Source organism: Panulirus ornatus, chromosome 48 (assembly GCF_036320965.1).
Source record: "Panulirus ornatus isolate Po-2019 chromosome 48, ASM3632096v1, whole genome shotgun sequence".
Classification (NCBI taxonomy): domain Eukaryota; kingdom Metazoa; phylum Arthropoda; class Malacostraca; order Decapoda; family Palinuridae; genus Panulirus; species Panulirus ornatus.
The window spans coordinates 1241911-1257743 of record NC_092271.1 but is presented as its reverse complement, the minus strand read 5'-3'; the positions used below and the strand labels follow the sequence as shown (position 1 = coordinate 1257743).

Below are 15833 nucleotides of genomic sequence, written 5' to 3'. Positions count from 1 at the left end.
AATTCTTTGTCAACAGTACCTTAACTTGGCTGTTTTAAGGTTTTACCTTAACTTGGACGAGCATTTTAGGATGTGTTGACGTGTGAAGCTCCCATGAGTTGCACAACCGCTTTCTACACTCAGCCATTACCACCATCTTCAGAAACACGACTCTCGTCAGACACTGCCTACATCTCTTGTTTCAAGGTACTCACAACCTTACTGAGGGTCCTGCAGCTGTACATGAGCTACTTCCTGATATTCATAATTCAAGTCTCAAAAGAGATTTCAATTCTCACTCTTAGACAAAGTTCTAGTCACACATAAGTGGCAAGTTACCGTGCTGAGTTGTTAGTACAAGAGGCCTTAACATAGAGCCATCTCCTGATACTTTGAGGATCTGTGCTGTTGTGAGCATTCCTTCAAACTCTGGTACAGGTTCGTACTGACTGGCGTCCTATACCAAGGTTTCACCAGTCTTGAGCAGGCTTGTCAACACCACGTATAAAACCATCATGAAATCATTCTAAGCTTAAGACAAATCAATTATCATCCACTGACTTTAGAACAGGAAACTGATGATCACCTTTGCTTCTATCATCACTCGTTGTCCTGCAATCTGCATTGACCTCACGCTGTAAAAACTTAATTCATTTAATTAGCCGTCAATACGTACTAAGCTCTGCTCTCACACACGTTGGCCACAATCTTTCTAACATTGGTGTTTCAAAATTCCTGTTCATCCTCGTACATGAGAATAATGTAGTTATGTAGAGACCATGAGGGTATTACCTGGGACGCTCAGATACTCAAGAGTCATCCAATGCACATTGGTAATCGTTGATCTTCTTAATCTAAAGACCATTCTTCATGAATGATAACTCCCTTGGTAACCTAAATTTCAGTCCTAAGCTTACTATATTCATACCCATTATCCTACCAGAACCAAGACCAGAGGTCCAGACTACTAACTTCTACTGTTCCTGATGCTACGTATCTCCAAGACTCAAAACCAGGTAGGCCCACCGCGCTGCCTCATGCGGAGGACAGTCGTCATATGATCCTGACACTGAACGTAGTGGTTACCAGTTCTTGAGTCATAACTGTGGACGGCCCCCCCACCTCGAGCCTCCTCCTGAACCACATCCTCGACGCACAGCCAACGACTAACTGATGAACATCACTGATGTGTGCCTGATGCTCCTGTGGTAGGGATGCGGAGGGAGGAGATCGTTGTGAAGGACGCTTTGATGATCTCAGTCCCCAGGATGGATGACACGGACACAGAGTCTGCGTTGCGTGGGTAGAACTGAGACCGGAATAAAGCCACAACCTGCTCACTCGAGGTCAAACAGACATCATCATGATAAGATCAAAGGTGAGGCAACGAGAGAAGAGCGTCGGTAAGGAGGGAGCTGCAGGTGATTTCAAAAATGGATCGCTGAACGGTGTGGTCACGTGAGGCGACTGGAGGGAGAGAGAGTCCTCCCCACATAGTGTCACTGGGATTCATGAAGCAGAGGGGCAAGTGGCCACCCTGGATATGATGTCTACAATAGACCAAACGACACAAAGAGGACCAACTTCTGAAGTGGTGGAACAAGAAGAGATGATGATGGCGAGCTGTCTGCACAGATCGACCTCCAAGTTTACCCGATCTTCCATGGTAGTTTCAACGCCGTATCTGGCGAAAGTATGATCTTTTAAGCATGAGGAAACACTGAGTGGTGAGGCTGCTCATGATCTCTCACTGGAGACGTGGCTCAGATCTTGTGGTGATGACGCGGAGTTACAAGGTAAGACCATGAGACTAACACCTACAGTGTATTGTGACTGTAGGAACTACAGCTAAGACGAAATTCCAGAAGCTACAGCTAAGAAGCTGTATGACTGATGCCTTGATAAATGAGAAAAGGTCACAGATGATAATGAGCACCGATGAAATTACAATACCTCAGGGTATGATGTAAATATTGAACTCCAATTTGGTCTTCACTCTGGTGCTGACTCTCACATTCAGTGTAGCGTTGATCTTTACGTAGAGTTTACATGAATATTCTTATTTGTTCTGGGCATTGATTTGCGTATGAATCTTATTTTGGCATGAAGTTCTGCGTTGAACTAACCACTGAATCTACATAGCACTGAATATTCATTTAAATATTCCTTATAACGTTAACGTTTTCCGTTGAACTTGTCCTCAACCTTCATTATAACCCTAGACTTTGAAGTAGAAATTGTGTTTGACATTGAATGTGGTTATAAGACCAACACAGCATCTACGTAAACACTAAGCCTCAGTGTAGTACATACCTTACCTAGTGGCAACCACATGTGAGGCAGGCTATGTAGTCTGCAGTTCCTGATGTGCGTTACACGCCCCTGAAGCAGCCCAAGAATTTAATTCAAATTCTGACATTTCATTTGGATTTTGTAATAAGGATTTGTAACATTACTGTTAATCTTATTTTATTTCTTGGGGAGGCACTAGAAGGGGTGGAGTAGGGTGGCACTATAAGTGGTGGAATAGGGTGGCACTAGAAGTGGTGGAGTAAGGTGGCACTAGAAGGGGTGGAGTAGGGTGGCACTAGAAGTGGTGGAGTAGGGTGGAACTAGAAGGGGTGGAGTAGGGTGGTACTAGAAGTGGTGGAGTAGGGTGGAACTAGAAGTGGTGGAGTAGGGTGGCACTAGAAGTGGTGGATTAGGGTGGCACTAGAAGTGGAGGAGTAGGGTGGCACTAGAAGTGGTGGAGTAGGGTGGTGGAGAGAAAGGACGTAAGGAAAGCAGTGCGGGAAAAAATGTGGGCTAGAGGTTTGGGAGGTCAGGCCTGGCATGGAATGGTTACCACGGGTTGAGGATGTAGACTCTGGTGGAGAGAGAGTTAGGTATAGGAGGGAGTGTGAGGGTGAAGATAGCAGGTGCACCGTGGCTGGATCATGGTGGAGAAGATAGCAGGTGTACACTGGTTAGAACATAGTGGAGAAGATAGCAGGTGTACACTGGCTGGAACATGGTGAAGATAGCTGGTGTAAACTGGCTGGAACATGGTGAAGATAGCAGTTGTACACTGGTTAGAACATAGTGGAGAAGATAGCAGGTGTACACTGGCTGGAACATGGTGAAGATTGCAGGTGTACACTGGCTGGAACATAATGAAGATTGCAGGTGTACACTGGTTAGAACATAGTGAAGAAGATAGCAGGTGTATACCGGCTGGAGCGTGGTGAAGATAGCAGGTGTACATTGGCTAGAACATAGTGAAGATAGCAGGTGTACACTGGCTGGAACATGGTGAAGATAGCAGGTGTACACTGGCTAGAACATAGTGGAGAAGATAACAGGTGTACAGTGGCTGGAACATGGTGAAGATAGCAGGTGTACAGTGGCTGGAACATGGTGAAGATAGCAGGTGTACACTGGGTTAGAATGTGGTGGAGGAGATGATAAGTAAACAGTGTTGGGAGCGTAGTGAAGATAGTTGGTATAGACTGGTTGGGCTGTGGCGCAGAACGTGTCTGATGTACACTAGGTAAAGTATAACTGGGAAAACATCAGGTGTGCATTGGTTGGAGTGTGGGGGAGAAGATAGCAGGTATACACTGAGTGAAGTGTGGGGGAGAAGATAGCAGGTATACACTGAGTGAAGTGCTGGGGAGAAGATAGCAGGTATACACTGAGTGAAGTGTGGGGGAGAAGATAGCAGGTATACACTGAGTGAAGTGTGGGGGAGAAGATAGCAGGTATATTTGGGGTCAAGTGTGAAGGAGATGAGTATACTGCGTACATGTGATGGAGAAGATGGAGACACAGGATGAAACGTATAAAACAGACTAGATGCCTGGAGCAGTGTGAGGAAGGTGACACATGTTGTATAATATGTAGACGAGAACAGCAGATCCAGTGTTGGAAGTGCTGGCAAGATGGTAATGGAGAGGAGGGTGTAGTGAGCATAGCCAAATGGATTCAGAGAGTGGAAGAGAAAACGTAGAGCGTGGTATACTACATGAACACACTGGCAGATGGTGTTGTGTCTGTATCTCATGGCGGCATCACTCAGGTGGTGCTAGCAACATTGCCATCAGTCAACTGGGAGTGTTGGTAGAGCTGATCCCCCACTTGGTTGCCACAGTAATGAATGATAATACAGGAGGGAAGGCAGTACATTACTGACGGTCTGAATGTGTGGTTCTCTGTGTTTCACTGAGGCAGATATCAACAGTGATAACTAGTGGTAGCGAGTGTGGTGAGTGTGGTGAGTGTGGCGAGTGTGGCGAGTGTGGCGAGTGTGGTGTGTGTGGTGAGTGTGGTGAGTGTGGCGAGTGTGGTGAGTGTGGTGAGTGTGGTGAGTGTGGTGAGTGTGGCGAGTGTGGTGAGTGTGGTGAGTGTGGTGAGTGTGGTGAGTGTGGCGAGTGTGGTGAGTGTGGTGAGTGTGGTGAGTGTGGTGAGTGCGGTGAGTGTGGCGAGTGTGGTGTGTGTGGTGAGTGTGGTGAGTGTGGCGAGTGTGGTGAGTGTGGTGAGTGTGGTGAGTTTGGTGAGTGTGGTGAGTGTGGCGAGTGTGGCGAGTGTGGCGAGTGTGGTGAGTGTGGTGAGTGTGGTGAGTGTGGCGAGTGTGGTGAGTGTGGTGAGTGTGGTGAGTGTGGTGAGTGTGGTGAGTGTGGCGAGTGTGGTGAGTGTGGCGAGTGTGGTGAGTGTGCTGCGTGTGGTGAGTGCGGTGTGTGGTGAGTGTGGCGGGTTGGTGAGTGTGGTGAGTGTGGCGATTGTGGTGAGTGTGGTGAGTGTGGTGAGTGTGGTGAGTGTGGCGAGTGTGGTGAGTGTGGTGAGTGTGGTGAGTGTGGCGAGTGTGGTGAGTGTGTTGAGTGTGGTGAGTGTGGTGAGTGTGGCGATTGTGGTGAGTGTGGTGAGTGTGGTGAGTGTGGTGAGTGTGGTGAGTGTGGCGAGTGTGGCGAGTGTGGTGAGTGTGGCGAGTGTGGTGAGTGTGCTGCGTGTGTTGAGTGCGGTGAGTGTGGTGAGTGTGGCGAGTGTGGCGAGTGTGGTGAGTGTGGTGAGAGTGCTGCGTGTGGTGAGTGTGGCGAGTGTGGTGAGTTTGGCGAGTGTGGTGAGTGTGGCGAGTGTGGTGAGTGTGGTGAGTGTGGCGAGTGTGGTGAGTGTGGCGAGTGTGGTGAGTGTGGTGAGTGTGGCGAGTGTGGCGAGTGTGGTGAGTGTGGCGAGTGTGGTGAGTGTGCTGCGTGTGGTGAGTGCGGTGTGTGGTGAGTGTGGCGGGTGTGGTGAGTGTGGTGAGTGTGGCGATTGTGGTGAGTGTGGTGAGTGTGGTGAGTGTGGTGAGTGTGGCGAGTGTGGTGAGTGTGGTGAGTGTGGTGAGTGTGGCGAGTGTGGTGAGTGTGTTGAGTGTGGTGAGTGTGGTGAGTGTGGCGATTGTGGTGAGTGTGGTGAGTGTGGTGAGTGTGGTGAGTGTGGTGAGTGTGGCGAGTGTGGCGAGTGTGGTGAGTGTGGCGAGTGTGGTGAGTGTGCTGCGTGTGTTGAGTGCGGTGAGTGTGGTGAGTGTGGCGAGTGTGGCGAGTGTGGTGAGTGTGGTGAGTGTGCTGCGTGTGGTGAGTGTGGCGAGTGTGGTGAGTGTGGCGAGTGTGGTGAGTGTGGCGAGTGTGGTGAGTGTGGTGAGTGTGGCGAGTGTGGTGAGTGTGGCGAGTGTGGTGAGTGTGGCGATTGTGGTGAGTGTGGTGAGTGTGGCGAGTGTGGTGAGTGTGGTGAGTGTGGTGAGTGTGGTGAGTGTGGTGAGTGTGGCGAGTGTGGTGAGTGTGGTGAGTGTGGTGAGTGTGGTGAGTGTGGCGAGTGTGGTGAGTGTGGCGAGTGTGGTGAGTGTGGTGAGTGTGGCGAGTGTGGTGAGTGTGGCGAGTGTGGTGAGTGTGGCGAGTGTGGTGAGTGTGGTGAGTGTGGTGAGTGTGGCGAGTGTGGTGAGTGTGGTGAGTGTGGCGAGTGTGGTGAGTGTGGCGAGTGTGGTGAGTGTGGTGAGTGTGGCGAGTGTGGTGAGTGTGGTGAGTGTGGTGAGTGTGGCGAGTGTGGTGAGTGTGGCGAGTGTGGTGAGTGTGGTGAGTGTGGTGAGTGTGGCGAGTGTGGTGAGTGTGGTGAGTGTGGTGAGTGTGGCGAGTGTGGCGAGTGTGGTGAGTGTGGTGAGTGTGGCGAGTGTGGTGAGTGTGGTGAGTGTGGTGAGTGTGGCGAGTGTGGCGAGTGTGGTGAGTGTGGTGAGTGTGGTGAGTGTGGTGAGTGTGGCGAGTGTGGTGAGTGTGGTGAGTGTGGTGAGTGTGGCGAGTGTGGTGAGTGTGGTGAGTGTGGTGAGTGTGGTGAGTGTGGTGAGTGTGGTGAGTGTGGTGAGTGTGGTGAGTGTGGTGAGTGTGGCGAGTGTGGTGAGTGTGGCGAGTGTGGTGAGTGTGGCGAGTGTGGTGAGTGTGGCGAGTGTGGTGAGTGTGGTGAGTGTGGTGAGTGTGGTGAGTGTGGTGAGTGTGGTGGAGCAAATCAAAGCTACGGACATTCACATCATAGAGACTTGTACTTCTTCCAAGACGAATAATATATAAATCCGGCGATAAATTCTGAGCAAATCTCCCGTGTATAGAAATCTATGACGTCAAAAGTAACACTGTTCCTGCCACTTACCATAACGCAGGGTCACAAGTAACACTGTTCCTGCCACTTACCATAACGCAGCGTCACAAGTAACACTGTTCCTGCCACTTACCATAACGCAGCGTCACAAGTAACACTGTTCCTGCCACTTACCATAACGCAGCGTCACAAGTAACACTGTTCCTGCCACTTACCATAACGCAGCGTCACAAGTAACACTGTTCCTGCCACTTACCATAACGCAGCGTCACAAGTAACACTGTTCCTGCCACTTACCATAACGTAGCGTCACAAGTAACACTGTTCCTGCCACTTACCATAACGCAGCGTCACAAGTAACACTGTTCCTGCCACTTACCATAACGTAGCGTCACAAGTAACACTGTTCCTGCCACTTACCATAACGCAGCGTCACAAGTAACACTGTTCCTGCCACTTACCATAACGCAGCGTCACAAGTAACACTGTTCCTGCCACTTACCATAACGTAGCGTCACAAGTAACACTGTTCCTGCCACTTACCATAACGTAGCGTCACAAGTAACACTGTTCCTGCCACTTACCATAACGCAGCGTCACAAGTAACACTGTTCCTGCCACTTACCATAACGTAGCGTCACAAGTAACACTGTTCCTGCCACTTACCATAACGTAGCGTCACAAGTAACACTGTTCCTGCCACTTACCATAACACAGCGTCACAAGTAACACTGTTCCTGCCACTTACCATAACGCAGCGTCACAAGTAACACTGTTCCTGCCACTTACCATAACGCAGCGTCACAAGTAACACTTCCTGCCACTTACCATAACACAGCGTCACAAGTAACACTGTTCCTGCCACTTACCATAACGCAGCGTCACAAGTAACACTGTTCCTGCCACTTACCATAACGCAGCGTCACAAGTAACACTGTTCCTGCCACTTACCATAACGTAGCGTCACAAGTAACACTGTTCCTGCCACTTACCATAACGCAGCGTCACAAGTAACACTGTTCCTGCCACTTACCATAACGCAGCGTCACAAGTAACACTGTTCCTGCCACTTACCATAACGTAGCGTCACAAGTAACACTGTTCCTGCCACTTACCATAACGCAGCGTCACAAGTAACACTGTTCCTGCCACTTACCATAACGCAGCGTCACAAGTAACACTGTTCCTGCCACTTATCATAACGCAGCGTCACAAGTAACACTGTTCCTGCCACTTACCATAACGCAGCGTCACAAGTAACACTGTTCCTGCCACTTACCATAACACAGCGTCACAAGTAACACTGTTCCTGCCACTTACCATAACGCAGCGTCACAAGTAACACTGTTCCTGCCACTTACCATAACGCAGCGTCACAAGTAACACTGTTCCTGCCACTTATCATAACGAGCTCACCTTCCAGTTACACTTGCCTGCCACACCCAGGTGACAGAGGGGGTAGTGGTCAGTTTGAAGTCCACACATACACTAGGAGGGTGTACACTAGGGTGGTGTACACTAGAGTGGTGTACACTGGGGTGGTAACAACTAGGTTGGTGTATACTTGGCTGGTCTACACTAGGGTGGTATAAATCAGGATGGTGTACACTAAGATGGTGTACACTAAGGTGGCGCACACAAGAGTGATATGCACTACGGTGGTGTACACTAAGGTGGTGTATACTTGGGTGGTGTACATAATGGTGGTGTACAATAGGGTGGTGTATACTTGGGTGGCGTACACTAGGGTAGTGTACACTAGAGTGGTATACACCAGAGTAGTGTACACTGGGTTGGTGTACACTGGGATGGTGTACACTAGATCGGTGTACACTAGAATGGTGCACACTAGGGTGGTGTACACTATAGTGGTGTACACTAGGATGGTGCGCACTAGGGTGTGTACACTGTTGTGGTGTACACTAGAGTGGTTTACACTGGGGTGGTGTACACTACTGTGGTACACACTCGAGTGGTGTACACTAATATGGTGTACACTAGGGTGGTGTACACTGGCGTGGTGCAAACTAGTGGTGTACAATAGAGTGCTACACACTAGAGTGGTGTACGCTAGGATGATGTACACTAGAGTGGTGTAAACTAGGATGATGTACACTAGAGTGGTGTACACTAGGGTAATGTACACTAGGAGGATGTACTATAGTGTGGAGCACACTAAATTGGTGTACACTAGGGTAGCGCACACTAGGCTGGGGCACACCAAGGTAGCGCACTCTAGGCTGGGGCACACTAGGGTAGCGCACACTAGGCTGGGGCACACCAGGGTAGCGCACACTAGGCTGGGGCACACCAGGGTAGCGCACACTAGGCTGGGGCACACCAGGGTAGCGCACTCTAGGCTGGGGCACACTAGGGTAGCGCACACTAGGCTGGGGCACACCAGGGTAGCGCACACTAGGCTGGGGCACACCAGGGTAGCGCACTCTAGGCTGGGGCACACTAGGGTAGCGCACACTAGGCTGGGGCACACCAGGGTAGCGCACACTAGGCTGGGGCACACCAGGGTAGTGCACACTAGGCTGGGGCACACTAGGGTAGGGCACACTAGGCTGGGGCACACTAGGCTGGGGCACACTAGGGTAGGGCACACTAGGCTGGGGCACACTAGGGCAGCGCACACTAGGCTGGTGCACACTAGGCTGGGGCACACTAGGGTAGCGCACACTAGGCTGGGGCACACTAGGGCAGCGCACACTAGGCTGGTGCACACTAGGCTGGGGCACACTAGGGCAGCGCACACTAGGCTGGGGCACACTAGGGTAGCGCACACTAGGCTGGGGCACACTAGGGCAGCGCACACTAGGCTGGTGCACACTAGGCTGGGGCACACTAGGGTAGCGCACACTAGGCTGGGGCACACTAGGGTAGCGCACACTAGGCTGGGGCACACTAGGGCAGCGCACACTAGGCTGGGGCACACTAGGGTAGCGCACACTAGGCTGGGGCACACTAGGGCAGCGCACACTAGGCTGGGGCACACTAGGGTAGCGCACACTAGGCTGGGGCACACTAGGGTAGCGCACACTAGGCCGGGGCACACTAGGGTAGCGCACACTAGGCTGGTGCACACTAGGCTGGGGCACACTAGGGCAGCGCACACTAGGCTGGGGCACACTAGGGTAGCGCACACTAGGCTGGGGCACACTAGGGTAGCGCACACTAGGCTGGTGCACACTAGGCTGGGGCACACTAGGGCAGCGCACACTAGGCCGGGGCACACTAGGGTAGCGCACACTGGGCTGGGGCACACTAGGGTAGCGCACACTAGGCTGGGGCACACTAGGGCAGCGCACACTAGGCCGGGGTACACAATGGCACGCACACTAGGCTGGGGCACACTAGGCTGGGGCACACTAGACTGGGGCACACTAGGGTAGCGCACACTAGGCTGGGGCACACTAGGCTGGTGCACACTAGGCTGGTGCACACTAGGCTGGGGCACACCAGGCTGGGGCACACTAGGGTAGCGCACACTATGCTGGGGCACACTAGGCTGGGGCACACCAGCCTGGGGCACACTAGGCTGGGGCACACCAGGCTTGGGCACACTAGGGTAGCGCATACTAGGCTGGGGCACACTAGGCTGGTGCACACTAGGCTGGGGCACACTAGGCTGGGGCACACTAGCCTGGGGCACACTAGGCTGGTGCACACTAGGCTGGGGCACACTAGCCTGGGGCACACTAGGCTGGGGCACACTAGGCTGGTGCACACTAGGCTGGTGCACACTAGGCTGGGGCACACTAGGGTAGCGCACACTAGGCTGGGGCACACTAGGGTAGCGCACACTAGGCTGGGGCACACTAGGGTAGCGCACACTAGGCTGGGGCACATTAGGCTGGGGCACACTAGGGTAGCGCACACTAGGCTGGGGCACACTAGGCTGGTGCACACTAGGCTGGGGCACAGTAGGGTAGCGCACACTAGGCCGGGGCACACTAGGGTAGCGCACACTAGGCTGGGGCACACTAGGGTAGCGCACACTAGGCCGGGGCACACTAGGCTGGGGCACACTAGGGTAGCGCACACTAGGCTGGGGCACACTAGGGTAGCGCACACTAGGCTGGGGCACACCAGGGTAGCGCACACTAGGCTGGGGCACACTAGGCTGAGGCACACTAGGCTGAGGCACGCTAGGGTAGCGCACACTAGGCTGGTGCACACTAGGCTGGGGCACACTAGGCTGGTGCACACTAGGCTGAGGCACACTAGGCTGAGGCACGCTAGGGTAGCGCACACTAGGCTGGTGCACACTAGGCTGGGGCACACTAGGCTGGTGCACACTAGGCTGAGGCACACTAGGCTGAGGCACGCTAGGGTAGCGCACACTAGGCTGGGGCACACTAGGCTGGGGCACACCAGGATAGCGCACTTCGCCACGGTAGAGCAGTAGAGTGAGGTCAACTGAGGTAATACGTGCAAGGATTGGGTAGACTGGGATGTAACAGAGGTGTACTGTCTGTATGTTGAATGAGTTCTTGACGTTCATCATGTTCACGTACAGTGTTCTGAATAGATAAGGAAAACATATGAGGAAAAGTACTTAGATTAACATCTAAACTAACGCACACACACACACACACACACACACACACACACACACACACACACACAACGCTCACCTACTTCAATACATCTGCAAAACACAACGGAACAGCTCTTCCCACACGTTCCGTGTTCTGCATGAGGCAAATACATGTGTTACGTCTTACTGTGAGTCTCCTTGTGTTGTGGTCCTGCCTCACGTAGTTGCCTGTTCCAGGTCTTGATGAAGGTATGATTTTTACTACGTCACCTGGTCACTTGTTAACATTAAGAACAAAACGATCTTAATTAGGCTATGTGTCTCGTGGCTGGGAGGTGGTGGAGGCTATATGTCTCGTGGCTGGGAGGTGGTGGAGGCTATATGTCTCGTGGCTGGGAGGTGGTGGAGGATGTATGTCTCGTGGCCGGGGCACACTTGGGTGGAGCACACTAGGCCGGGGCACACTAGGGTAGCGCACGCTAGGCTGGGGCACACTAGGGTAGCGCACACTAGGCTGGGGCACACTAGGGTAGCGCACACTAGGCTGGGGCACACTAGGCTGGGGCACACTAGGCTGGGGCACACTAGGCCGGGGCACACTAGGGTAGCGCACGCTAGGCTGGGGCACACTAGGGTAGCGCACACTAGGCTGGGGCACACTAGGGTAGCGCACACTAGGCTGGGGCACACTAGGCTGGGGCACACTAGGCTGGGGCACACTAGGGTAGCGCACGCTAGGCCGGGGCACACTAGGGTAGTGTACACTAGGCCGGGGCACACTAGGGTAGCGCACGCTAGGCTGGGGCACACTAGGGTAGCGTACACTAGGCTGGGGCACACCAGGGTAGCGCACACTAGGCTGGGGCACACTAGGGTAGCGCACACTAGGCTAGGGCACACTAGGCTGGGGCACACTAGGGTAGCGCACACTAGGCTGGGGCACACTAGGGTAGCGCACACTAGGCTGGGGCACACTAGGCTGAGGCACACTAGGGTAGCGCACGCTAGGCCGGGGCACACTAGGGCACGCACACTAGGCCGGGGCACACTAGTGTAGCGTACACTAGGCTGGGGCACACTAGGGTAGCGCACACTAGGCTGGGGCACACCAGGGTAGCGCACACTAGGCTGGGGCACACTAGGGTAGCGCACACTAGGCTGGGGCACACCAGGGTAGCGCACACTAGGCTGGGGCACACTAGGGTAGCGCACGCTAGGCTGGGGCACACTAGGGTAGCGCACACTAGGCTGGGGCACACTAGGGTAGCGCACACTAGGCTGGGGCACACCAGGGTAGCGCACACTAGGCTGGGGCACACTAGGCTGGGGCACACTAGGGTAGCGCACTTCGCCACGGTAGAGCAGTAGAGTGAGGTCAACTGAGGTAATACGTGCAAGGATTGGGTAGACTGGGATGTAACAGAGGTGTACTGTCTGTATGTTGAATGAGTTCTTGACGTTCATCATGTTCACGTACAGTGTTCTGAATAGATAAGGAAAACATATGAGGAAAAGTACTTAGATTAACATCTAAACTAACGCACACACACACACACACACACACACAACGCTCACCTACTTCAATACATCAGTAAAAAACTACAGAACAGCTCTTCCAACACGTTCCGTGTTCTGCATGAGCCAAATACATGTGTTACGTCTTACTGTGAGTCTCCTTGTGTTGTGGTCCGGCCTCACGTAGTTGCCTGTTGCAGGTCTTGATGAAGGTATGATTTTTACTACGTCACCTGGTCACTTGTTAACATTAAGAACAAAACGATCTTAATTAGGCTATGTGTCTCGTGGCTGGGAGGTGGTGGAGGCTATATGTCTCGTGGCTGGGAGGTGGTGGAGGATGTGTGGTGGAGTGGAGTGTGCGGTGTGATGGTAAATGTGGTTAGTGTAGAGTGGTTGGTCATGTGATGGTAGTAGTAACAGTAGTGGTAGTGGTTGTGATAGTGGTAGTAACGGTAGTGGATGTTGCTGTGATGGTGGTAGTAACGAAAGGGGATGTGGTTATGATGGTGGTAGTAACAGTAGTGGTAGTGGTTGTGATGATGGTAGTGACGGTAGTAGTTATGGCTGTGATGGTGGTAGTAACAGTGGTGGATGTGGTTATGATGGTGGTAGTAACTGTAGTGGTTATGGTTGAAATGGTGTTGGTAACAGTAGTGGTTGTGGTTGTGATGGTGGTAGTAATGGTAGTGGTTGTGGTCGTGATGGTGGTAGTAACAGTAGTGGTTCTGTTTGTGATGGTGGTAGTAACAGTAGTGGTTCTGCTTGTGATGGCGGTAGTAACAGTAGTGGTTGTGGTTGTCTTTGTGATGGTGGTAGTAACTGTAGTGATTATGGTTGAAGTGGTGTTAGTAACAGTAGTGGTAGTGGTTGTGATGGTGTTCGTGACGGTAATGGCTGTAGTTGTGATGGTGGTAGTAACTGTAGTGGTTATGGTTGAAATAGTGTTGGTAACAGTAGTGGTTGGAGTTGTGATGGTGGTAGTGACGGTAGTGGTTGTGGTTGTGGTGGTGGTAGTAACGGTAGTGGTTGTGGTTATGAAGGTGGTAGTAACAGTAGTGGTAGTGGTTGTGATGGTGGTAGTAACGGTAGTGGTTGTGGTTATGAAGGTGGTAGTAACAGTAGTGGTAGTGGTTGTGATGGTGATAGTAACGGTAGTAGTTGTGGTTGTGATGGTAGTAGTAACGGTAGTGGTTGGGGTTGTGATGGTGGAAGTAACGTTAGTGGTGGTAGTGAGATTATGTGATGCAGGGGAGAGTGTGGTGGTAGTGGTGGTAGTGTGTGTGTAGTGCAGGGAAGAGTGTGGTGGTGGTAGTGAGTGTGTGTAGTGCAGGGGAGAGTGTGGTGGTGGTAGTGAGTGTGTGTAGTGCAGGGAAGAGTGTGGTGGTGGTAGTGTGTGTGTGTAGTGCAGGGGAGAGTGTGGTGGTGGTAGTGAGTGTGTGTAGTGCAGGGAAGAGTGTGGTGGTGGTAGTGTGTGTGTGTAGTGCAGGGGAGAGTGTGGTGGTAGTAGTGGTAGTGTGTGTGTAGTGCAGGGAAGAGTGTGGTGGTGGTAGTGAGTGTGTGTAGTGCAGGAGAGAGTGTGGTGGTAGTGAGTGTGTGTAGTGCAGGGAAGAGTGTGGTGGTGGTAGTGAGTGTGTGTAGTGCAGGGAAGAGTGTGGTGGTGGTAGTGAGTATGTGTAGTGCAGGGGACAGTGTGGTGGTGGTAGTGAGTATGTGTAGTGCAGGGGAGAGTGTGGTGGTGGTAGTGAGTGTGTGTGGTGGAAGGGACCTGTTATAACTTACCTTACATAATGGATGGAGTATAGACAACCAACAGTTCAGGACAGTAAGATCTGAACTTATAAGTTTGCAGAACGAAAACACTTGGGTCAGCTTACATCACAGAGGAAGACACTTGTAAAGATTCCAGTTCCTGGATAAACTTTAGACTTCTGCGAAAGGACTGAATACAAACACCCTACATCTTAGACTCGAAACGCACAAGAACTGTATGAAGCGGAGGAAAGGAAACAAGAATTCCGAAGCTTCTGGGAAAACATGTTTAGAATTTTCCCGGGAAGAGAACTTAAATCTCTGGCCAGACACCAAGGCCACGGTGGTTTTACAATATCTTGCTGACGCGCCTCGGGAATTCCACACAGCAGACAACAATGATCTTACCAGACCTTCCACCGACACCATTCCTATAACCATGACAGGGATATATAATGTCCACGTCAAAATAGGATATACCAGGACACAACTTATGAAATAACACTGAGGAATTCCAGTGCTCATCCAAGTCCCAGCCAGACCTGTAGTGTGGGAGGTGAGTGTCTCAGTGTTCATCAGTCGCTTTGATGATCACAGTGTTTATACCGCGAGACAAGCATGAACAGCTCGGCAGCTCCAGCACTAACACACATCCACACCAGACACACGAAGCTTACAAACACCGACACTGGAGTTACGTGCGTGGCGGTTGTGGGACATTGAGTTTTTTTCTTCTGTTGTATGAGTTATGGTTTGGGGGACAAGCAGGTAGTTTAAATCACAACAACGTAATGGGTCATTCACCAGCTGTCTGCGCGTAGGGTGGTGCGTCATGTGGTGCTGGCTGGGGCCCAGCCACCTGCACTGGTGTTGTATTACTGATCTGATCTACGTTCTACAGAATATCTTGTAGTGACGTCATCTGTATGAATAACGTGTGTTCAGTCAGGTACATAACAAGTTTGCATCCAAGTGTTCCTAGTATTATCATTGAAGATATTCCTCACCATCAAACCACTAGTTTTACATTCCCTTGCCACTAGCTATTCCTTGACCCTTTCTTACCAGTGACCTCTGACCTTGTCCTCGCCCCATTTCTCAGGTCGTCGGGAGGCGGCGTTGCGGGAGTACGAGGCGGCGCTGGGGCTCGACCCGGAGCACCCGGTGGCGCTGGTCAACACGGCCAGGCTCATGAGGACCCTACACCACAACCATCAAGCAGAGATGCTCTACAAGAGGTGAGGCACAGACGATGTCACTGTAGGCATGTCTGGTAGACCTGGAGAACAGACGAGGTGAGGCACAGACGATGTCCTTGTAGACAAGTCTGGTAGACCTGGAGAACAGACTGAGGTATTATACAAGAAGTGAGGCACAGACGATGTCACTGTGGGCAAGTCTGGTAGACCTGGAGAACAGACTGAGGTATCATACAAGAAGTGAG

The 15833-nt window shown here is 51.9% G+C and overlaps 1 pseudogene; it reads left to right on the top strand.

Annotated features, from left to right (window-relative positions):
* Window positions 1–15833, top strand: part of LOC139764050 (protein O-mannosyl-transferase TMTC1-like) — a 571510-nt pseudogene that overhangs the window by 496576 nt on the left and 59101 nt on the right.